The 26,355-nt window shown below is 45.1% G+C and overlaps 1 protein-coding gene across 1 annotated transcript in view; it reads left to right on the forward strand.

Moving 5' to 3' along the window:
- Positions 1–26,355, forward strand: part of LANCL1 (LanC like glutathione S-transferase 1) — a 119,816-nt gene that overhangs the window by 16,218 nt on the left and 77,243 nt on the right. Inside the window, exons 2-4 of the mRNA XM_088474087.1 lie at positions 7,158–7,342; positions 9,914–10,057; positions 13,823–13,950. The gene's annotated coding sequence lies outside the window, so the exon portion shown is untranslated. The remainder of the gene's footprint in view (positions 1–7,157; positions 7,343–9,913; positions 10,058–13,822; positions 13,951–26,355) is intronic.

The following is a 26,355-nucleotide window of genomic DNA, read 5'->3' on the forward strand; positions in this document are numbered from 1 at the left end:
TGGTCCTGTGTCAATCTGTATCCGCAATCCCTGTGTGTGAGTATGCAGGGGGAGGCTATGGTACTATAAAAGACTGATCGTCAGATAATACAACACTGTTTTATTGAACAGTATTGAAATGGTACAAAATAGAAAAAAGAAATAGAAAAAAAATGGCAAAATACCCTTCAAACAAGGATTAAGGTTAAAAGTACATATGCTAATATATATGTCCCAACGCGTTTCATCTCTTCCAGAGACTTTATCAAGGGCAAGTGATGTTCCTAGTGTGCAATCCATCTTTTATAGGCATCCTCTTTGATCATCAGTCCCCATGTGAAGCGGCGCCGCACTTCCGGTTTAATCACTTCCGGGTCGTGCGTGCCGCGTGTGTGGGGGCGGGAGTTGAATATGATTGTTGTTACCAGCGTCTGCCTGGGTGTCAGGTGATGTGACCATACACGCGGCAGCACAGAACGCCGCACCGCCCTCCGTTTGCTCACATCAGAGGTAACATAGAAGCTTGGCTTCTATGTCCTCAGATGTGGCGGCGGCCATTTTTGGTTGGGTTTGTCTTAAATGTAAACTAGTGAGAACGAAACAGGGCATCCATATAGTTATATGCACACCTTGGAGGTACCATATTTAACATAGAAGCCTGGCTTCTCTGTCCTCAAGTGTTGCAGCGGCCATTTTGGGTTGGATTTATTCGGGATATACATTTATTGTAGGTGAATGGTCCATCCACATAGCATGAATCGCCAATGTTTAATGATATATTTAGACATTAATAATATGTAAGGTGTATCCATTAAGGATTAAACTATAAGAAATCTATATGCTAATGGTTATACTTGACTATGGATCAATTGATGTAGTTGGGTCTTAATAGACAATATGATAGGAAACTAGCTGAAAGTGTTTCCCAGATAGGCCACATTAAAAATTATAGTGAAGTAAAGTGATAAAGTAATCAAGTAGAGATAAGTATTTTATATGTACAATGTGCTTATAAGGATAGATTGGACCATTAAGATAGGTGTATGTTGGGGGTAATGGTTCACTACAATCAGGGGTCTATGTTGAGGCCCTCAGGGTGTAGGGTCTGCAGATCAAATATCCATCTGCTCTCTTTAAGGTTGATAACTTCTAATTTATTTCCTCCCCTCCAGTTGTAAGTGACTTTGTCAATCCCTATGAACTTCAAACCTTTGGGGTCACACTTATGGGTATTTTTAAAATGTTCTGAAACACTATGGGTCTCCAAACCCCTTTGGATGTTCCGACAGTGTTCATAAATCCTTTGTCTTAGAGTTCTTATGGTACGTCCCACATATTGTAACCCACATAAATCCTTTGTCTTAGAGTTCTTATGGTACGTCCCACATATACAGAGCATGGTGACAGATTCAGGCAACAAGAGGATGAAATGGGATCATTACCTGATGCGGCACTGACGTCCTCTCCCGAATCAAAATAAACAGGCTGGCAATCGGGTATATGAGCGGAATGGTGGGCAGGAGGGCAGAGCAGCTGAGCAGCATGGCGTTTCCCAGGCTCTGGTGTGGAGACGGGGGGTCTCTCTTACCACGTTCTGCCGGCCCTGAGTGATATTGACGTGATGAGCACATTAAAAGGTCTCAACATAGAGGTGAGAAAATCCTCAGCAGTGAAGGGGTTAAAATGGGTAAACCTTCCATCACAGCACACCACACCGCAAATTACTGCACCCCTCCCACCACATCTCACCCTGCTCTGCTCTGGTGACCATGGTGATCCCTTCCCCACTCCTTGGCGGCATTTTGTAATTTAGCAAATGACAGCTCGCGGACCGACAGCCAATTAGGGCCGGCCTTGAGGCCCTATGTGTTCACTAGATGTACGCACCCTTCTACTGTCCGACCCCATCAGTGCGGACGTATGCGCTAGTTTTCGTTTATCTGCTTAATTCATTACAATGTTTCCACTTGGCACCCAAAATGGAGCAATGTTATTTAATATAATGGGGTCTATTTACTAAGCAGTGTTAGGAGACAGAGTGAAAAGTGATAAGAAAGTGATAAGGTGCCAGCCAATCAGCTCCTGTCATTTTTCAAACACAGCCTGTGAGATGACAGTTAGGAGCTGATTGGCTGGCACCTTATCACTTTCTTATCACTTTTCACTCTGTCTCCTAACACTGCTTAGTAAATAGACCCCAATGTTTTATAGTATACAATTCATGCATACCTCTCACATGCCCTAAGTTTGGGGTGGGACTGTTCCAATTTGTGACCCTTGAGAGGGATGGCGTTTTGGGGGAAATTGGGAGTTTGTGAGCGGACAGTGGTAGGGTCCCATTTATAAATGAGACATAACCTCTTTATCACTCACTAACAGGGTGATGTCAGCCATTCACTATTTAACAAACAGCGGTAACCTAAGACTACCGCTGTTTGTCACTGTATATCTAACGCCGAGAGAAGTACGGTCCCCATTGCCGGGAATGAGGACCCAGCGCTGCCTTTCCAGCTTCAGCAAAGCCTTCCATACACTGCCAGGTCCCCGTCGGGTTAAACTGTAGTCCACATGCGCAAACTGATAGTCACGTGTGCACTTGACACAGAAGCCCGTTGGTGACAGTGTTAGGCTACCAGCAGCGTAGTGGAGGATGCCACCGATGAGGGGGGCGACATTAGATCTTGCCGGTGAGCTAAGTAATGTTGAATACCAGTGAGATATTCCTTAGTATCACTGCGATATTAAACTAAATATGCCTCTGGTATTAACATTTGTTGATAAATGGGGCCCTAGAACAATGGGTTATCAGCAATCACTATAGAAAAACATACAGTTTGTATCTCATGAGATTTTGTTGCTACAGGGCTTAACCACAAAGTGCACAATTGTATTTATTTGCCCCAATACCTTTGAGGCACAGGCTGGCATCAATATATCTAGATCTGTGTTGTTGACAGTGAATAACGGGGGTACAGCTAAACCCTCTTTTTGTTTGTTGATGAACAGAGGTCCTGTAAAAAATAAACAATGTCCAAACGGAGTGTTCACCTTCCAATAAGAGCAGTAAGAATCCCAAACCACTGAGTATTTTTCATTGTTGGCTCTGAAAACCCAGGTATGGAATCAGTAGTCCCCTTTTTGAAGTCCCCAATGTTTAGGGGGAGTATCTGAGCTGTAGGCATGGTTAATGCGCTCCCATATTATCTTCATAGGCCAACAGGCTTCCTGGAATGCCGGCAGCTTTATTAGTGCTTCCATATTTATTTGGGCTATTAAACAATGGATGTTCTTTCCACAGGGTCAATGGAAGTGTAGGCTCAAAGTGCTTCACTGTCCTCAACCAAATAAATCTGCAACAGAAGATAATTTAGGGATTAATAACATTACATTGGAGACGTTGGATCTGTTGGACAAATTTGTAAGTGGTCACATTTTTGCCATAAGTAGAGACCCGTCTGTCTTTCTGTCGCATTCATGTTGATAGTCTCTGCTCAATGTACCCACGTCTGTTTAACTGGTCAGTGACTAACGTTACAGAAGTGATATAACAGATCATCCAACAGTTGTCATGTGATAATATTAATGGATGCTCTCAGATACACAAGACGATACCTACACCACATCATAACTTCTTGCAATGATGAGATATAATTAATACCTGCCTACTCTCCCAGAATGTCCAAGAAAAACCTCAGAATTCTGAGGAGTTCTCCCCTATGCCGTCTTTTCTAGTGTATGTAGACTCTACATCAGGCATGTCAAACATGCGGCCCGAATAAACATTTTCTGCGTCCCACACCCCTGCCACGATTGGAGCACAGCTCCGATTGGGCAGTGTTTACTTACCAGGCTGGCAACAGTGGTCTCTGAAGTGATCAGAAACCTCTAGGGGTAGCTACCAGAGCTCGCACAGACATCCCTCCTGTAAACCCACAAGACGTAGGGGTCAAAATAAAAGTACCAGTAAAATCCAACAAGAAAAAAACCTAGGCCCTCATTCAGAGCCGTACGCTCTGAGCAGAGCGCACGCTCTGCATGAGGGCCGGGCTCCTTTTTCATGGAGCGTCCTCCTGGACGCTCGTATAGCTGTGGGTCACCACCCACAGGCTATACGAGCGTGCATTTTGATGGCCGCGATGGTCGTGACCATCGCGACCATCGAAATTGCGAGCCGGAGCCTGCGGTTGAGGTTTTCAACCGCAAGCTCCGGAGTGATTTTGGCTCTATCAGAGCCAAAATCACTCCCACTGACATCACTAGTGATGTCAGTGGGCCGGCTTCTGACGGGAGGCGTTCCCGTTGGAACGCCCCCGTCAGGGAGGCACGCCCCCGGCACGCCCACCAAAGGGGGCGTGCTGTCAATCAACATTGACAGCACGCCCCCTTTGATCGGACACAACGAGCGAAGGAAAGTCCTTCGCTCGTCGTGTCTGGCGCATGCGCACGACGGAGCTCCCTCCGTCGTGCGCATGCTCAGTGCAGACCATCGACCCACTTGCGAGCGTACAGCCGCTCGCGAGTGGGTCTGAATCAGGCCCCTAGTCTTTAATTTGTCAAATAGGTCACTTACTGAATCGGAATTGGCTGTACTTAATAAGGGACTTTCAATCATTCCAACGAATAAACATAAAGATTTTGAATGGAAAATAGAGAACCATCGATTTGCAAGACAATTAAGACTTAAAGAGTTTTTCCAAAATAAAGTAACACCCAATATGGATTTACAGCTTAAGTTACCTTCTAATATTGGTCCAACCTCAACGTTTGACCCAACTTCATCAAATGCATCTATCAAGTCATTTTCACGCTTGATGGATGATTCGGTGAATAGATTTAATCAGGCACAAAGAAATTTTTTTCACAATTTATCGCCCAAAGAACAACTAGCACTCAAGAATTTATCTAAATATAATGATATCATCATACGACCCGCAGATAAGGGCGGGGGGGTGGTTGTTCAGGATACATGGCAATATAAGGAGGAATTGGATTGTCAATTAGCGGATTATTCAACATATGAAAAGTTACCTGGTTACCCAACAGATGGATATAAGAAAGAACTGGATGATATACTAAACAGGATGGAACTAAATCAACAACTTTCTGCGAAAACAATCAAAGCATTGAGAACGGAGTTTCCTAACATCCCATTGATATATACAGTACCAAAGATTCATAAGGATCCCATCAAGCCCCCTGGCAGACCTATTATCTCTGCTAGGGGATCTCTATTTCAACTGGTATCCCAGTTTTTGGACTTTCTCATTCAACCATTGGTAATGCAGCAATCAACTTTTCTCAAGGACACTACATCCTTTTTAAATAAATTGAACAGTTTTAAAAATATTCCAGCCAATGCACTGTTGTGCACTTTAGATGTGAAAAGTTTGTATACTGTGATCCCGCAACACGATGGATTAAAAACAGTAGAGAGGTTTTTAATTTCCAATTCTTTTGATGCCTGTGATAAACATGCCTTTGTGGAGTTATTATACCTAACTTTGACTAGAAATTACTTTTATTATAATGGGCAATTTTACAGACAATGCACGGGATGTGCCATGGGCTCTAATGTGGCTCCAAGCTTCGCCAACATATATATGTTTGAACAAGAACAAGAACTGTTTTTCACAAGCCAAGATATTAAACAACATATCTTTATGTATACTCGATATATAGACGATTTGTTTCTAATTTGGATAGGAGATGAAAATAATTTTATCTCTACTATTAATAATTTAAATTCATTGGATTCGCCTATCAAGTTTACGTACAAATGTAGTACAGAAACAATTAATTATCTGGACGTACTAGTATCTCTCAAAGAAGGAGTACTTCATACATCGGTTTTCTCTAAGGACACGGACCGTAATACCCTGTTGGTCTCGAATAGCTTTCATCCGCCTGCATTAAAGAGGAGTCTGGCAAAATCCCAGATGATGAGGGTGGCACGCATCACCAGTAAAGTGGGTGAATTAGACCAATCGTTAGACCGTATCATCCACAAATTTATACAGCGTGGGTATGATCAACATACATTACAGCAGCAAAAACAAGAGGTCTTGTCGATTCCAAGAGAACAACTTTTATCTTTAAACCCTAAGGAAGAGAGGAACACTAGAATTCCGTTTGTTACCGAGTATACGTTGGCGAGCCCAGTGGTATCAAAAGCTGCCAAGGCATTATGGCCCATTATACGCACAGACAAAGATTTACCATCACTCCAGGACAAAACCCCATTAATTAGTTACAAAAGGGGAAGAAATTTAAAGAACATCTTGATGCGAACGGATATCACACCGCTGTTACAATCACAGACAGGAATATTATATAAGAAACCTGGCTGTTATAGATGTTAGTCATGCGTAACGTGTGGTTATCTTGAGCCAGGTCCACAATTTAAACATCCACATTCGGGAAAATATTTTGATATTAGGCATGTGTTAACATGCACTACCAGATTTGTGATATATCTGTTGACCTGTCCCTGTGGACTTAGCTATGTCGGCCAAACTACCAGGATGTTTAAAGAACGTATGGCTCTACATCGTTTTTCAATCAAACTTGCTTTACAAGGAAGACAATCAGATCAACCGGTAGCACGGCATTTCAAAGACGCTAATCACCAACTTTCAAGCCTCCGTTATAAAATAATCGACCATATACTTCCCTCATCATTGGGAGCAAACCGGGCAAAAAAGTTGCTCCGGAGGGAAGCAAAATGGATATGTATACTGGAGACTATCCACCCCAAGGGACTGAATGATAAAATCGTCTGGTCGGCTTTTATATAGTAATGGACATTGCTGTATTGGTCTTTGCACTACAATATTGATGTTAACTTGGATGTATATTGTAATATATTTGGATATAGTAGTACATATATTTATGCACCCATATATACATAGTGATGTTTAATAAGGATACATCATCTTTTGTACATAGTAGATGCGGGTCTGCTCTATAGTTGATACTGGTGTGGGACCTAGCCTTTACTTGCGCAGGTAATATTATGGAATTAATGGCAGTACCCAGATCCCATAGCTTTTGCACCCGTAATTAGATAGTAGGTGTCCCTTCTTGATGTGTTTTGTTTTATAGATTTAAAGTTCTGCATTAGATAATGTTTTATATTTTATGTGCCACATTTTAATGTCTTTATCTTCTTCTCCCTTCAGCCGCGGTGTCCGTGTATGTTGTCATGGAGACGGAGTAACCAGGAGCCGATTGCGTCCCTGGTTACGTACCCAGAGTACCCTGCAGTGGGTCACTGTTTGATGACGTCACAACTTCACAGCGCCCAGTGAACGGAGACACGAGCTCACATTTCCACACTATTACCATTAGAGGTATCTTATATAAGGTAAGCACGTTACACCGTTTGTTTCTTTACACCCTGATGACAAGGCCGTTCAGGCCTTGAAACGTCGGCTTACATGGAACAATAAACTTTTTCCGGATGAGTGCCGCCTGCTTCTATTTTTAGAAGGTTTGCTGGATAGATTTTCCATTTAGGAAGGCACCACGGCGGTTACGTTTTTGTTTATCCAGAGTGCCCATCTACATGCAGTTATATATAATATATAATGTATAATAAAAAATGTCTCTGCAGTGTGTAATCAGTTAATAGGACACACATAAAATGCACACTTAAAAGATGTTTTATAGCACCTTTTGTGTGAATGTGGTGATTAACCTCTCGGGGTCCGGCACAAAAAGTACTGAAAAACTTTCCCTGTCTTACCCTACCGAGTGAAATTCTGTTCACAGTCAGTGCAGCTAGCCGACGTGTTGTTACCGGTGTTCACTCTGTCCGTTTTTTGGCAAGCGGCTGCACGATCACTCTGCTCCCTCCTGAGCACTGTAAGCTGATAGTCCAGGGGAGTCTCTACGAGAGAGTAAAATCACTGTTGCTGGGTGCCCTCCTTCACCAGCATGTTTCGTTACAACGAGTAACTTTTTCAAGGTCCTTACTCATTATAACGAAACATGTTGGTGAAGGAAGGCACCCAGCAACAGTGATTTTACTGTCTCGTGGAGACTCTCCTGGACTATCAGCTTACAGCACTCAGGGCCTGATTCAGACCCGGACGGTATGAGCGTACGCTCGCACGATGAGTATGCAAATTTGTCAAAGTGACACCACGGGAAGCGAACGCTCGCCAAGGCATAAGCACGCCCACCATGTCTTAGCGAGCGGCCACTTTGTCTGAGCGTACGCCCAATCGCACAGGCAGAGCCGCCCACTAGCAACACGTCATCTCCAGGAAGTGTATTAAAACATTGGTACATCGAGCACCATCGGATGCTAACGCAGTGCTTGCGGTTGCTTTACCCTACCAAAAGCATTGCGAGTAAATCAGAGTAAAAAAAAGGCAAGTGACGTATACTATGACGCTGCCTGTTAATTATGCACGCCTTAAATACAGCGTTAGAACACTCAGGCACGCCTGCGTTCACAAATCCAACCAACCGTTTTTACTGGACTGCCCCGTCACTACCCATAAAACAGCCTCTCCTGTCACTCACTCTGCTGGACTGGCTGTACTGGGCGAGCGAGCGGTCAATGAACGCATTGTGTAGTTCGCGCACGCACACTGCGATGCATACGCATGCGCAGATTAGCAATCATCGGCAATAGCGAACGCATTCCTGATACCGTCCGGGTCTGAATCAGGTCCTCAGCACGGAGCAGTGATCGGGCAGCCGCTTGCCAAAAACCGGACAGAGGGTCTCATTCAGAGCCGCTCGTAAGCGGCCGTTCGCTCGTTCCGAGCGATGTTCGCACATCAGCGCATGCGTACGGTTTGTAATACGCATGCGCGAACCAGTCAGTGCAGCCGAAAATCGTTTGTTCGCTATATAGCGAATGCCTGCTATTTTGAGTGACAGGATGAGGCGTATGTGGGTGGTAACAGGGGAAGGTGCTTGAAAACGGGGAGTGGAGATCAGAACGCAGGCGTTTTTAAAGGTCAAAACGGGCGTTTTAAGGGTGTGCATAATTAATACAGCAGCATCATTGACCACGTCACTTGGTTGTTTTATAGTCAGAACTGCTCGCAAGATAGCGGTAGGAAAAACCAACCACAAGAATAGCAAGCAGTTCATATGCTGTTCGATGTACTCGATTAATCTAATAAATAGCGGACATGACGTAGGATGCGAGCGGCCAGGGGGCGTATTTTTCAAAATTACGACCGCAAGTTTTGTTCGCTCGTTCAGACATAGAGGCGTGAACAGACCGCAAAGAGCGAACGGTTCATTTGAATAGCCACCCCTTTTTCTGAACGAGCGAGCGCAAATAGCGTCTGGCTCTGAATCAGACCCAGAGTGAACACCGCTGACAGCACGTCAGCTAGCTGCACTGGCTGTGAACAGAAGATCACTCAGTAGGGTAAGACAGGGAAAGTTTTTCAGTACTTATTGTGCCAGACCCCGAGAAGTTAATCACCACATTCATACAAAAGCCTCTTTAAAGTGTGTACTTTATGTGTCCTATTAACTGATTATACTCTGCAGATCCATTTTTATTATACATTTTTTTTTTATTTATACATATATATATATATAATTTTTATGCAAATGTAATAGTTGGAGCTTTGGTATTTAGAACCGGCATTAGGTCTATGTTTACCTTATTTCATTGTTTTGCTTTTTTTAGCCCTGTTCACTTAGTGGTTTCATACATTATGGAGGTTCTTTTGAGTTTAGGAAGTTCTGCCACGATACCTCGCTGCCCGCTTTCCTCATACCTCTCATTCTGCACTATGCGTTGGTGTGGGGTCCCAGTGTGATATATTAGCAATCACTTGTGTTTAGTATTTGACGTGAGGTAGTGTAACCATCTGACACATGTTTTTGTATAATTATTATTGTGATTTGGTAACATTGTGCACTGTTGAGTAATTCATGTGTCCTTGTTCTGCTTTTGCAGACCGGGGAGACTTTTTCCGGCACCTAGCCGGTTGCCTTGACAACCCGGCAGCGCTGTGATGTCATCATGGGACGACCAGGAACTCGTGGTGCATCCCCTCTCCCCGGTCTCCAGCAGATCAGCGTGATTCACCGCCTATTTAATGTAAGAATGTTTACTTGTATTTGTATATGCTATTTGTATGAACCTTGATAAAAAAAAGCCCGGAGGCTTTGAAACGACGGTTTTCATATATTCAATACAATTTGATTTTTATGCAACCAGTCTTGGAGTGCTGCAGTTTATTCTGTCATATATATATCAAGAAAGAAGAGAAAGGGCGCTCTAATGTACAAAATATAAAATATATTAAAATACAAAATGTGTAAATAACACAAACTGAATAATTGAAAATAAACAATTAATGCAGCAATGAAGCTACTTCAATGATCAGTCTAGATGTCAACACAAAGGATGGATCTCCCTTTCGTTTCACAGAGAGAGTAGATTTATTGAGTCCTTTGTTGGTCTTTAAATGATTTTGTAGAGGTCATAAATCCTGTCATAAATCCTGCTGACAAGTGTTTCAGTCTGCTGCAAAAGTTTTATTTTTTTGCAGCAGACTGAAACACTTGTCAGCAGGATTTTGCAGGAGTGGAACAGGATTATTGCTTCTGAGCAATCCTTACCTGGGAGTATAAATCCATCCACTATATAAAGTGCGTCTACTCCAGTTTATTCTCCGCAAACAGATCTTAGGATCGTTTGATCAGTGTTCACATTTTCCTGACTATTAATAGGACTGATAATACAGTCATTTGATGATGTACCCCTGATGAAGTCCCATGTGGGGATGAAACGCGTTGGGTCTCCATCGTATTTTGACTAGTGTTTGATCAACATTACAAGGAATCATTGCAAACCCTGAAAACAGGATTTATGATCTCTACAAAATCATTTAAAGACCAACAAAGGACTCAATAAATCTACTCTCTGTGAAACCAAAGGGAGATTCATCCTTTGTGTCGACATCTAGGACTGATCATTGAAGTAGCTTCATTGCTGCATTAATTGTTGATTTTTTAATTATTCAGTTTGTGTTATTTACACATTTTGTATTTTAATATATTTTATATTTTGTACATTAGAGCGCCCTTTCTCTTCTTTCTTGGTTTCCATTTCCCTCCATATCTGTCTAACAGAGATATTAGATGAAAGGTGCAGCCATCCACTCTATTAGATTTAAGTGTTGGTTACATATCAGCATCATTATTAGTTTTAGCGCAAATAATAGGGTATCTTTGTGTATATATATATATATTTTTTCTTCTTGTTTTGCTATTATTTTAGGCATATTTATTGTATTTATTACACTTAATTTATAGCGCTTTCTGGTACCAAACATAATGTGTCGCGAATACTTACTGATAAATGGGCCCCTTGGCCTTAAATCCTGAGAGACTTATCTCTGTTGTAATGCATACTTACCAATCTATAATCACAGGACTGCAGCAGAACAAGTTCTGAGAAGGCCTTGTTATTTTCCCTATTACACCGGAGCTAAAACCCGGGTTTTTGCAGGGTTAACCCGGACAGCTCTTTGATGTAAAAGGGGAGAGGGTTGGATCGCCGGGTCGAGTGACCCGGCAATCCAAAACAGGTAACTAGCAGGGTTTAACACGGGCGTAACCCGTGAAACTCTGCTGCGTGTACGGCGCGCTCCGGGTCACGATGACTTGGAGCGTGCCGCAAGCCGGCTGATTGGTCCAGCTACAGTGGTGCTTGGAGATGACGTCATCTGCAAGCGTCCACTTCAATGCTGGGTCTATGCAGACCCGACTCCGGTGTGAACGGCGCCGACTCGGGAATGTCCTGGGTCGGCGCCAGCTAAATTCCGGGTCTGATCCGTATAGGAACCCAGTTCCAACTCCTGGTCAGACCCGCACTTTAGGTGGAAAAGTGGTATAAGAAATCTGTTCCGATAGATGGCCGGTGTGTCTGCAGGCGGTGGTCTGTTTCTTCCTTCTTCTTTGCTTGGTACCCCCTTGTGTTATATTCCCCACAGCTGTACTAGACAGAGGAGTCACAAGATAGTCATGTACTGTATACAGAATACGGATAACAGAGCATAGTGTACCAGCGATGCACTGACTGCGCACAAGTGTCATTTTACCTAGTGCTGGGGTGGAAAAAATATTGTATAGCACAGGGAACTAGTCAGTCATATATCGGAGCCTGAACATTATTTTATAGGGGTCAGGGAAGATGTACATACACTGATATCAATAGAAAAGGCTTCTGGCTTCTGGATGTTAGACAGCTTATTAGGTGTCCTCAATAGCATAAAGAAGGAATCCCCAGGGAGACACCATCCTTTAAGGTAAAACATATGGGACATGGTCTATTTGAGATCATAGATTCAATTCCAACTAGGGACCTATATGTGTGGAGTTTGTATGTTCTACCTAAATTTGTTTTCCTCCATTTGCCTCGGATTCCTCAAACACTCCAAAACCACACTGGTAGATTAATCGGCCTCTGAGAGAAAAATAATTCTACAGTTTGTGAGAGATTAGAGAGTGTAAGCTCTATTGGGGCGGGGACTGATATGACTGATGAGATAACGCTGTGGAATGTGTGCGCTATCTGCTCTTGACCACCTCCCACTTCACATCTAAAACTGAATCCATACGTTGGGACATCACATCCCGCCAGACCATCATCGTCCCATCCTCTTCTTTCCCAGCCTGACTCTTCTCATCCTACCCATCCATTTTACCATCTCTAACTTCCTTCTTCCCAGTATCTAGAGATGAAGCCAGGTCTCTAATCTCATCCTCCATCATTACCCGTCCCTCCTTGACCCTATCCCTTCCCACCTCTTCCACCCCCTTTCTCTTGTTGCCTGTTCTCATCTTGCAAATCTATTCAATCCCTCCCTCTAATCAGGCAATGTGATGTCCCCTCTGCATTCATCCATACCCTTGTCTCCTCCATCCATAAAAAACCCACCCTTGATCCAAACACTCTATCTAATTATTGCCCCATCTCTCCTCCCTTTTGCCTCTGAACTCCTTGATCGGATTGTCTACAATCCCCTTACTGCCTTTCTTTCCTCCCGCTCCCTGTTCGACCCATTTCTGTCTTTCCTCCTCTCCACTGCACAGAAACTGCCCTCATAAATCAATAAATTACCGTCTTGCTTCCAAGTCCAAGGACCAATAATCTCTGCTAATTCTTCTTGACCTCTCTGCTGCTTTTGACACTATGGACCACCCTCTCCTCCTGCAAATCCTTCACTCACCTCGGTCTGCATGATACTGCCCTCTCCTAGCTGTCCTCCTAGCTCTCTGACCATTTTTTCTCTGTCTCCTCTCATGATTCCACTTCTGCCCCACTTCCACTATGCGTTCCTGAAGGTTCTGTTCTCCCACTTTATACATCCTGTGATAGGATCACTGGTAAAGTGGTCAGTGGTAGATACATTTCTCCTAGGTTTTTGACCTATGTGTTCTAAAAACCCCAGGAGAAAGTCTGCAGTGAAGCAGATTTAAGTATCGGCTTTTGGAAAAGCTGGTTTGGGACCTGGGGGTGTGGATGTGAGGAGAGGGTGGGCTCCATCCACAACCCACTCCAGGTTTTGGTTTAGACCTGTTAGCCTGCTCATTAGGGACTGCACCTGGAGCTGGCTGATATAGGCTGTGTGTGTTTGTAAGCTAGTGTGTCATACCTGGGAGAGCAAGCAGACGGGCTGGCTCAGAGACACCTGGTGAAAACTACCTGTAAGGTTTTGTGCATGCGCTTGTGTTGATGGTGGAGGCAGTAGGCCCCACTATTTCTGTAGAGAGGGAGCCTCTTGTTTAGTTAGCGCCCAGATGGGCTAGTGTTTACTTTTATGTTTTGTTTTTCTTTTTACATTGCACAATGAAGACTGGCGCCGACCAGTTAGCACGAGACCCCAGACTGGTGTACTATTTTCCGGCTGCTGTTTGTGAAGAGGGAGTCCATCTACCCCAGGAGAGGGACCCCTAATCCGGTCCTGTTACAATCCTCTTTAGGTGAGTTCATTAGCTCCTATAGCATCCAATATCATCTCAATTTCATTATCAATATCATTATCTATTGACAATACCACCTTCTTCTCTAGCCCACAAGTGCGCTATCCTGGAGTTATCCTTGACTCCTCCCTCACCATTAAACCTCACACTTCAGTCTTGCCATTTCCATCTCATTAATATCTCCAGGATCAGACCCTTTCTCACCCTGGAGGCAAGTAAGACCCTCAACCACTCACTAATCATCTCTAGACTGGACTACTGTAACCTCCTCTTATCCGGCCTCCCTGTCTGGCACCTCGCTCCACTCCAATCATCCCTCAATACTGGTGTCTACCACTCCCCTATAGACTGTAAGCTCTCACGAGCAGGGCCCTCACTTATACCATCATCTCCTCCCCACTGGCAACAGCAGAACCAAACCTTTGGGACCAGACGCAATGCTGCTTATTTGGCCCTTATGACTGCTGATGTAGTAATGTTTATAAACCTTGTCCATGTCCTGCAATGTTTTGTACTGTAAGTCACTTTTTTTATTGTTATGTTCATACGGTTTCTGTTTATGCACTTTGTAAAGTGCTGTGGACCCCTTATGGTGCCATACCATGGAGTGCTTAGGCACCTTAATGGTAAAGTATTCTTTATAAGTTGTTTTGAGGGGATTCAAGAAATCTTATGTGACTTATGTGCTTGATTCTCTCTACATTACTTGTAATCCATCCTCTACAGATAGTGCAGTTAATATTGACAATTTGAGAGAGAGAGACAAGTGTAGTCATATAGAAAATGTTTACAAACTGTTCTGGTTATAGGTTGTAAATTAATTTGTTTGCTCCACTGATTCATTACAGATCGCAACTGAGATTACGCACGCAGACCCAATGCAAAAATATGCTGTTGCAATCGCAATGCAATCTCAGCACAACATTAGGATGCCCACTTCCCTTTACTTACATCTGTAATACTTTGCAAGTCTGCAAAACCATCGGTTACATCGAGTAACATCGGAGCCTCACGCACAATTGCACAAGGTCTGACCTTACTCAAAATTTGTTAACCTCATCTCACACAGTAAAAGCTCGTCTGGCATCGCAGCGGATAATTTATGCACGCCCCTGCACTGGCGTTGAAACGCACTGACATGCCTGCGTTCCGCCGCCCATCCCCCCGTCACCACCCCCAAATGCTCACTGCCTGTCAATCACTGTGCGATGGGTCTGCGTAGTCTGATCACAGTGAGACCTTCGCGCACAGCGATGCATGCGCACAAAGCAACAATCGCCTGTCTGCGTGCGTAATCGTAGTTGCGGTCGGTAATGAATCAGGCCCTATAACCACAGTTATTTCATTCTTTCACTAACACTTTGGGGTAGGTGTACTAAGCCTTGGAGAGTGATAAAGTGGAGAGAGACAAAGTACAGACCAAACAGTTCCTAACTGTCATTTTTCAAACACACTGTAATATGGCAGTTAGAAGCCGATTGGCTGGTACTTTATCTTTCTCCAGGATGCTTAGGTAAAGTGGCAATCATTTTAAAGGCAAAACCAAGCTGGTTTTTGCCTTTTAAATGATTGCCGCTTTAAAAATTCGGGAAGACTCGCAGGAGTGCCTGCAGCAGCTGCACCTCACAATCTATTCAACCTACATAAGCCACCAGGCTGAGTACATCTCCCTTATGAGCTAGGACTGCAACAAGTGCTGCTCCTTATCTTTAGTTTGGTGGGAAAAGCCGGTATAAATACTTATAGTACTTGTTATACAGCCGTGTGCTACTTGAAACCTGGACTCTGGACCTGATTCAGACCCGCTCACTAAGGCACGATCGCTCGCTGCCGGTCGATTGTTGCTAAGTGCGCATGCGTATAATCCGCAGTGCGCGTGCGCAAGCCTGTCTCAGCGATGGGTAATCGTGCACTCGGAGCACACAGACTGCCTGCTACTTTGAGTGACAGATTGCGCCGTTTGTGGGTAGTAACAGGGGAAGGTGCTTGCAAACGGGGGAGTGGTGTTGCGGACGCAGGCGTGTCAGGCCGCCAAAACGCCGTTTAAAGGGCGTGCATAATTAGCAAAGTTGCGTCATTGTACACGTCACATGCATGTATTTCAGCCAGCACTGATCGCAGTGCTTGCGGCGGGGTAAGGCTACCACAAGGGCTGCGAGCAGCTCCGATGGCTCACAATGTTACCGATTAATCCTACAATTCCCGAAGATGACGTGTGTTGCAAGTGGACAGGGGGCGTCTTTATACACTAGCGAGCGCTCAGTGCCGTAGCTCGCTAAGACATAGTGGGCATCCTTACGCAATGCAGTGCGAGCGCTTAATTTAAATATCCGGCCCCTTTTTGCCAGCAAGTGGCCGCATCTTGCGAGCAGGTCTGAATGAGCTCCTCTGCCCAACTGTTGTTACAGAGAGGTTTTGTTATCTCTGTGAGCTGGTGCTATTCCCCCTCACTATCTCTCCTCTGCCCGTCCCCACTGACAGCCTCAAAGCAAATGCAAAAATGTGTAATATATATGTGAAGTGAATAACAATGATTATCTTGTTAAAATTACATCTGTCAAGGGGTGAGATATATTAGGCAGCATGCAAACGGTATGCGTTTGGCATCCCGGCGGTCGGGATGCCTAGCTTACATTACCGGCACCGGTCAGAATCTCATCGGGATGTTGAAGGTAGCGGGGTGGGGGGGGAGTATTAGGGTTAGATTTAAGGGTTAGGTACTAGCGGGAGGGTTAGTGTTAGGCACTAAAGGAAGAGGGTTAGGTTTAGGGTGCGGTGAGGGGGAGATTAGGTTCAGGCACTGGGGGGGGTTAGGGTTAGGCACCACAAACGAAGGGTTAGGGTAGGGAGAGGGGGAGGGTTAGCATACCAACCAACAAATGTTGGTATGTTAACCCTGTCGGGATCCCGGCTGTCAGTATTTCATACCGATTCCATGTAAACAGCCAGTTCTTTCAAGTTGATGTGTTGGAAGCAGGAAAAACGGCCAAAGCCACTTTGACAAAGGCCAAATTGTGATGACTGCATGACTGAGTCAGAGCATCACCAAAAAAGTTACTGCTGGCTATGATAGAAGGTGTCAGAACACACTGTGCATCACAGCTTGCTGCATAGCCGAAGACCGGTCAGAGGGCCTGGTCTGATTCAGACAGGGACGCTAAGCCGAGGACACATGCTATGGCCGATAATCGCACATTTGCACATGCTTATGCGTCAATATGCGCATGGGAGAGTCACTCACTGTGCTCGGGAATTGTGCGCTAGTAGTACACAGACTGGAGGTTAATTTGAGTGACAGTTTGTGGGTGGTAACAGGGGAAGGTGCTTGTGAATGGGGAGTGGTGGTGCGAACGCAGGCGTGTCTGGGAGTCTAAACGGCGTTTTAGGGGTGGGCATAGTTAGCAAAGAAGCGTCATTGTACACGTCACTTGGTTGAATTTTAGCCAGCACTGATCGCAGTGCTTGTGGTGTGGTAGGGTCTACCTCAAGCGCTGCGTGCAGCTCCGATGGCTCTCGATGTCACCGATTAATCATACACCCCCTAGAGATGACGTGTGCTAAGAGAGAAGTGGGCGTCTTTATACTGGCGTGCGTTCGCTCTGCTGTCGCTCTCTAAGGCATAGAGGGCGTCCTTCTACCAGACAGTGCGATCGCGGCATTTGCATACCTGACCCCTTTTGGCAGCGTGAGAACACAGCTTAGCGTCCGGGTCTGAATGAGCTCCAGAGTGCCCATGCTGACCCCTGTCCACTGCCAAAAGCGCCTACAGTGGGCACATGAGCATCAGAACTGGACCATGGAGCAATGTGGACATTATGGGAATGGCGCGTGCGTCGGTTACCAGGGGAAGAGATGGCACCATGATGCACTTATCGAAGGGGGCTTCTCAGGACCCCTGAGAGTTCTTCACAACAGGTATCAGTCAGGCATTCAGCATACAGATAGCATTCACGTCAGGTTACCCGGGCCTGGGCATGGCAGGGGGCCCGGGCCGCCCGCAGCACATCACAGTTTTTTTTCCAACTCTTTTTTTTTTTCCGTTTACTAAAACCACTGCGGGCGGTGGCAGGCGGCAGTTCAAAGGGAGAGGGGAGGGGGGGTGTGGGTCAGTGTCACAGACAGTGCAGCGCCACTTAGGAGCTGTTGCTCTCGCGAGATGGTGACATCATCATCTCCCGAGGCTCTCTCAGCACCAGTTCCAGGCTACAGGCATTGGCCGGAGACTTGGAGGGAGGGAGGGAGGGAGGGAGGGAGGGAGGGGTAAAGGCAATAGGTGGCTGCGTGGGCTACCTTGTTTGTCTGGTGCAGTGAATCAGAATGACTGTCACTGTCTGTGAAGGGAAAAACTGAGTGGCTGCTAGGTTGACGCTGTGAATCTGTGTTGTGTAAGTGGATTTTGACATTGTGGTGCTGTTGCAAGTAGCAAATCTATAAATGCTATATAATTTATATATATAATGCATGAATCACCATTAGTGTATATTAGTTATAGCATATTATATTAGGGGTGAGCGGGTTCGGATTTCTGAAATCCGAACCCCCCCGAGCCCCCCCGATCCGAGTCCGATCCGAGTCAGGCTCGACTTTTCCCGCCTGACTCGGATCTGAAATCGAGGCAAAACGTCATCATCCCGCCTTCCGAGTCTCGCGGGTTTTGGATCCTATATAAGGTACCCGCGTCGGCGCCATTTTCTCACTCGGCTGTGGACAGTGAAGAGGGAGGGTGGGAGTTAGGGCTGGCTGGGCTGTGTAGTGTAGTGTAGTGTAGTGCTGCTGTTGTCCACTACTTCAAAGTCCATAGGGGCTGGCTGTGTTGTGCTGTGCTGCTGTTGTTAATAGGGGCTGTGTCCACTACTTCAAAGTCCATAGGGGCTGGCTGGACTGTGTTGTGCAGTCAGTTCTCCATAGGGGCTGTGTCCACTCCAAAGTCCTGTGCAGTGTCCCAGTCCTAAAGGGGTGCTGTAGTGTTGTCCAGGGGGTGCTCTGTCCATCAGGGGTGCTCCCCCCAAGTGCTAAAAAAATAATATATTTTCTGTGTTTGTGAATTGTGTGCGCAGTAGCCGCACGTGCATCAACAAAGTAGTGCCAAGCGTGCGCCTGTGTCATAAGTAAAGGGCCGGCTGGCTTGACCGTTAAAGGGTGCTGTAACCCCCAAAGTACGCTCGCAAGTGGGTCGATGGTCTGCACTGAGCATGCGCACGACGGAGGGAGCTCCGTCGTGCGCATGCGCCAGACACGACGAGCGAAGGACTTTCCTTCGCTCGTTGTGTCCGATCAAAGGGGGCGTGCTGTCAATGTTGATTGACAGCACGCCCCCTTTGGTGGGCGTGCCGGGGGCGTGCCTCCCTGACGGGGGCGTTCCCACGGGAACGCCTCCCGTCAGAAGCCGGCCCACTGACATCACTAGTGATGTCAGTGGGAGTGATTTTGGCTCTGATAGAGCCAAAATCACTCCGGAGCTTGCGGTTGAAAACCTCAACCGCAGGCTCCGGCTCGCAATTTCGATGGTCGCGATGGTCACGACCATCGCGGCCATCAAAATGCACGCTCGTATAGCCTGTGGGTGGTGACCCACAGCTATACGAGCGTCCAGGAGGACGCTCCATGAAAAAGGAGCCCGGCCCTCATGCAGAGCGTGCGCTCTGCTCAGAGCGTACGGCTCTGAATGAGGGCCTGTGTGCGTAGTAGCCGCACGTGCATCAACAAAGTAGTGCCAAGCGTGCGCCTGTGTCAAAAGTAAAGGGCAGGCTGGCTTGACCGTTAAAGGGTGCTGTAACCCCCAAAGTACACTCCAGTCCAAACCAAAAAAATATATATTTTCTGTGTTTGTGAATTGTGTGCGCAGTAGCCGCACGTGCATCAACAAAGTAGTGCCAAGCGTGCGCCTGTGTCCCATAAGTAAAGAGCTGGCTCATTTCTTAAAGGCTGGTGTAACCCACAAAGTGCACTACTCTCCAGCAAAAATAAAAAAATATTTTCTGTGTTTAGCCGCACGTATATATCAAATCGATATAACATAAATGGAGGACCAAACTTTCTCCGATAAAAATAAAATAGAGAAAGATCAAGAACCACTTCCTCCTAGTGCTGAAGCTGCTGCCACTAGTCATGACATAGACGATAACATGCCATCAACGTCGTCTGCCAAGGCCGATGCCCAATGTCATAATAGAGGGCACATACAATCCCAAATGACAAAGTTCAGGAAAATGACCTTGAAAAAAACATTTAAATCAGCTGAAGAGAAACGTAAACTTGCCAATATGCCATTTACGACACGGAGTGGCAAGGAACGGCTAAGGTCGATCCCTAGTATGTTCATGACTAGTGGTTCAGCTTCACATGACGATGGAAGCCCTCCTCCCACTAAAAAAATCAAAAGAGTTAAGCTGGCAAAAGCACAGCGAAGAACTGTGCTTTCTAAGAAGATATCACAAATCCCCAAGGAGAGTCCAAGTGTGGTGGTGGTTGCGATGCCTGACCTTCCCAGCACTGGACGGGAAGAGGTGGCTCTTTCCACCATTTGCACGCCCCCTGCAAGTGCTGAAAGGAGCACCCACAGTCCACTTGCTGATATGCAAATTGAAGATGTCACTGTTGAAGTACAACAGGATGAGGATACTGGTGTAGCTGGCGCTGAGGAGGAAGTTGGCGAGGAGGATTCTGATGGTGATGTGGTTTGTTTAAATCAGGCTCCGGGGGAGACAGTTGATGTCCGTGGGATGAAAAAGCCCATCACCGTCATGCCTGGGCAGAAGACCAAACATTCCACCTCTTTGGTCTGGCAATATTTCTATCCAAATCCAGACAACAACTGTCTTGCCATATGTACCTTATGTAAAGATGGAATAAGTAGGGGTAGGGACGTTAACCACCTAGGAACATCCTCCCTTATACGGCACCTGCAGCGCGTTCATAATAAGTTACTGTCAAGTTCAGAAACTTTGGCTAAGACCGTAAGCAGTCCAGGGACACCTAAATCCCGTTGTCCTGTTGTATCCAAGCGCCTGCAAACCACACCGTCAACTCCCTCCTCGTCAATTTCCTCCTTAGTCAGGATCGGAAGTAGTCCTGCAGGCCATGTCACTGGCATGACTGACTCTCCTATCCGGGATTCCTCCGGAGGATCCTGCATTGCTACGCCTCCTGCTGCCGCTGCTGCTGTTGCTGCTGCTGGGAGTCGTTCATCATCCCAGAGAGGAAGTAGGAACACCACTACTTTTACTAAACAATTGACCCTCCAACAGTCCTTAGCGAGGAGGATGAAGTACGACAGCAGTCATCCTGAAGCAAAACGTATAACTGAGGCCTTGACTGCTATGTTGGTGTTAGACGTGCGTCCGGTATCCGCCATTAGTGCAGTGGGATTTAGACAATTGCTGGAGGTAGTGTGTCCCCGGTTCCAAATCCCGTCTAGATTCCACTTCACTAGGCAGGCGATACCGAGACTGTACAGAAACGTCAGAAAAAGTGTCCTCAGTGTCCTGAAAAATGCCGTTGTACCCAATGTCCACTTAACCACGGACATGTGGACAAGTGGAACAGGGCAGACTAAGGACTATATGACTGTGACAGCCCACTGGGTAGATGTATCACCTTACGCAGCAACAGCAGCAGCGTCACCAGTCGCAGCATCTCAGAAACGCCAGCTCGTTCCAAGGCAGGCTACGCTGTGTATCACCGGTTTCATTAAGAGGCACACCGCCGACAACCTCTTAGAGAAACTGAGGGAAATCATCGCCCAGTGGCTTACCCCACTTAGACTCTCCTGGGGATTTGTGATATCTGACAACGCCACCAATATTGTGCGGGCATTACATCTGGGCAAATTCCAGCACGTCCCATGTTTTGCTCACACAATAAACTTGGTGGTGCAGAATTTTCTGAAAAGCGACAGGGGCGTGCAGGAGACGCTTTGGGTGGCCCGAAAAATTTCAGGCCACTTTCGCCATTCAGCCACTGCGTGCCGAAGACTGGAGCGCCAGCAAACACTCTTGAACCTGCCCCGCCATCACCTGAAGCAAGAGGTTGTGACGCGGTGGAACTCAACCCTCTATGTGCTTCAGAGGATGGAGGAGCAGCAAAAGGCCATTCAAGCCTATACATCCACCTATGACATAGGCAAAGGAGGGGGTATGCACCAGACTCAAGCGCAGTGGAGAATAATTTCCGTGTTGTGCAAGGCTCTCCAGCCCTTCGAACTTGCCACACGTGAAGTCAGTTCAGACACTGCCAGCTTGAGTCAGGTCATTCCCCTCATCAGGCTTTTGCAGAAGCAGCTGGAGAAAGTGAAGGAGGAGCTAAGACGGAGCGATTCCGCTCGGCATGTGGGACTTGTGGATGAAGCCCTTCATTCGCTTTGCCAGGATTCCAGGGTGGTCAATCTGTTGAAATCAGACCACTACATTTTGGCCACCGTGCTCGATCCTAGGTTTAAAGCCTATGTGGTGTCTCTCTTTCCGGCCGACACAAGCCTGCAGAGGTGCAAAGACCTGCTGGTGAACACACTGTCAGCTGAAGCGGAACGTGACACGTCAACAGCTCCTTTTTCATTTTCTCCCGCAACTGGGGCTGCCAGGAAAAAACTTAGGTATCCTAAGCAACCCGCTGGCGGTGATGCAGGGCAGGCAGGACCAAGTTTGGACATCTGGTCCGGACTGAAGGACCTGGCAACAATTTCTGACATGTCTACTGTCACTGCATATGATACTGTCACCATTGACAGAATGGTGGAGGATTACATCGGTGACAGCATCCAAGTAGGCATGTCAGACAGTCCATACCCGTACTGGCAGGAAAAAGAGGCAATTTGGAGGCCCCTGTACAAACTGGCTCTATTTTACCTGAGTTGCCCCCCCTCCAGTGTGTACTCCGAAAGAGTGTTTAGTGCAGCCGGGAACCTTGTCAGCGAAAGGCGTAGGAGGTTGCTTCCACAGAATGTGGAGAAGATGATGTTCATCAAAATGAATTATCAGCTCTTCCAGGGAGACCAGCCTCCAGAACGTACAGAGGGACCTGTGGTGGTGGATTCAAGTGGGGACGAGTTAATACTTTGTGAGGATGAGGATGTACACACTGAAGAGGGTGAGGAATCGGTGGATGAGGAGGATGAGGATGACATCTTGCCTCCGTAGAGACAGTTTGTGCAGGGACACATTAATTGCCAGCTTGTTTTGTGGGGGCCCAAACGAATCAATCATTTCAACCACAGTTGTGTGGCAGACCCTGGCGCTGAAATGATTGGTTTGTTAAAGTGTGCATGTCCTGTTTATACAACATAAGGGTGGGTGGGAGGGCCCAAGGACAATTCCATCTTGCACCTCTTTTTTTTCTTTGCATTATGTACAGTTTGGGGCCTAGTTTTTCAAACTGCCATCCTGTCTGCCACTGCAGTATCACGCCTAGATGGGTCACGTGTTTGTGCCACCCACTCGTGTCGCTTAGCATAGTCATCCAGCTACCTCGGTGCAACCTTTTGCACATAAAAACACTATTGTGAGTTGTGAGGTGTTCAGAATAGACTGGAAATGAGTGGAAATTAAGGTTATTGAGGTTAATAATAGCATAGGAGCAGAAAAACCCACAAATTCTGTGATTTTAGCTGTTTTTATGCTTTTTAAAAAAAAATACAGATCCAAAACACAAAACCCAGAACCCAAAACACGGAAGGGTGGTTTTGGCAAAACCAATCCAGATCCAAAACACGAAGAAAGATCCAGATCCAAAACCAAAACACAAAACACGAAAAGTGGCCGGTGCACACCCCTATATTATATACATGAATGGTGATGGTTGCAATATATATATATATATATATATATATATGTGTGCATATGTGTATATATATATATATATTATATATATATATATATATATATATATATATATATATATATATAAATAATACGAGGGTTGTTCGAAAAGTAATGCCTAAATGCTCATAACTCTGAAATAATATGCAATATTTATTTGAATCTTAGTCAGTTTGTAGTTTAATATGTCTGCTAGCTATATATGTATTTTTGTTTTAGGTAGTCCAAGAAATACCATGGAATCCAAGATGAAACATGGAGCCGTAATGGAATTTCTGGAAAAAGAAGGCTGCAGTGCTACAGAAATCCACAGAAGACTGAAAAAAGTGTATGGTGAGCGTACAATTGACTATAGCAATGTCAGAAGGTGGATAAAGCGTTTTCAATCGGGAGAATCGTCCGTGTGCGACAAACCGCGTGGTGGCAGACCATCAATTGCAGTGACAGCAGAGAACCGACACAAAGTCGATGCCATGATTCAGAAAGACCGTCGTGTGACCATCAGAGATATCAGTGATGAACTTGAATGTAGCCATGGCACTGTAAAAACACTAATCAATGAGTTGGGATATCGTAAAGTGTGTGCTAAATGGGTTCCAAAGCAATTAACCAGGGATCATAAGGCCCAGAGGGTGGAAGTGTGCAATGACCTTTTGACCAACTTTGAAGCCAACCCTGAGACGTTTTTGGAAAATGTCACTACAGGAGATGAGACCTGGGTATTCCTTTATGACCCAGAAACAAAGGCCCAATCAAAGCAATTGAAACACCCAAGTTCACCTAGGCCAAAAAAGTAAAATCACAGCGATCTGTAAACAAAGTCATGGCCACATTCTTCTGGGATTGCCGAGGTGTTATTCTCATCGATTACTTGGAACCAAACCAATCAATCAACAGTGGTCGATACATTATTACACTTAAGAGAAAAGGAAGGAAAGATGGGGTAGGCGCATCAAAAATGGCAATAGATAAATCTAGAAGCGGTTCACCAGGAAGGAGTGGCTAACCCCTTTGAAACCTTATGGAAAAACAAAAACAACTCGGAGCGCTGACAGACACTAGTAGTGTCTAAATTTAATGTATGCAGATATAGTCATGAAATCACAAAAATACATATAATAAAATTCACATATTAAATAGACCTTAAATCAAATCTATAGATGACCAAATGAAATAAAAAAGAAATAAAAGTAAATTAAATAAAAAAATATAAAGGAACCACTGTGGCCACAGAAAAACAGACAAAAAATCAGCATGCATAAAAAAGGGGATATTTCCCAATTAATAAATGTTAGTATAGATATGTGAGTTTTTTCTTTTTTTCTTTTTGTCTCTTTATCCAGGATTTCCTTTGGTCATCTATAGATTTGATTTAAGGTCTATTTAATATGTGAATTTTATTATATGTATTTTTGTGATTTCATGACTATATCTGCATACATTAAATTTAGACACTACTAGTGTCATTCAGTGCTCCCAGTTGTTTTTGTTATTACACTTAAGAAGCTGAAAGAAGCCATCCGCAGAAAAAGGTCAACAATTTCACTGTCAAATGTCCTCTTCCACCACAACAATGCCAGACCTCACACTTCGATGGCAACATCTGCGGCCATTGGCAAAATGGGGAGGGCAATAATGCCACATCCATCATACAGTCCTGATTTGGCCCCTTCTGACTTTCATCTGTCTCCGGGGTCAACATTTTGAAGACATAGAGGTTGTTAAAAACGCCATACGTTCCTGTGTCAAACACCACCCACTGAAATTTTTCCAAAGATTCACAGCTTGGGTTGAGAGGTGGAGAAAATGTTTGAGGGCAGTTGGTGAATTTTTTGAGTAGAGTCTTTCTGTTACTAAGACTTCAAAGTATTTTGCTGCAAATTTTCAAATCTGTATCTATAATAAAATTTGAGTTGTGAGCATCTAGGCCCTACTTTTTGAACAGCCCTCGTGTGTGTGTGTGTGTGTATATATATATATATACTGTATATGAATATATATACTATGTGTGTATATGTATTATATATATATATATATATATATATATATATATATATATAAACAATCAGAGCAGGCCGGCACTCAATGGTATCCAAACTGCAGCTTGCCTCGGTGCCTCCAGCCACAAAGTGTAACACGTCTAAAATAAACAGTGGCACTCGCAAGACATCATCAGCAATACAAACGGTGTACTAACACCAAATCACCTGCATTATATCCTTATAGGACCTATCAGGATACAATGCTGGTGATTTGGTGTTAGTACACTGTCCGTATTGCTGATGACAAGTCCTGCGAGTGCCACTGTTTATTTTGTATATATATATATATATATATATATATATATACATACACACACCATAGACATAAAAACCTTACGGTTTCACATGTCCCATTAAGGCTGCTTAGATATCATCTGAAAATTCACAAAACCTATTGAATTTCTGCCACACAAACTTCAGAAAGCAATGAAATTACGATCATTAAGGCTGTGCCTTAATGGACGTGTTCCTTGCATAATACAGATATGGTATGCCATGACACCATGTGGTTAACTGCAGATACAGCACTCTCGCAGAGTGAGATTGCTGTC

The sequence above is a fragment of the Taudactylus pleione genome, unplaced genomic scaffold (genome assembly GCF_031769625.1).
Source record: "Taudactylus pleione unplaced genomic scaffold, aTauple2 ptg000147l, whole genome shotgun sequence".
In the NCBI taxonomy this organism is placed as follows: Eukaryota; Metazoa; Chordata; class Amphibia; order Anura; family Myobatrachidae; genus Taudactylus; species Taudactylus pleione.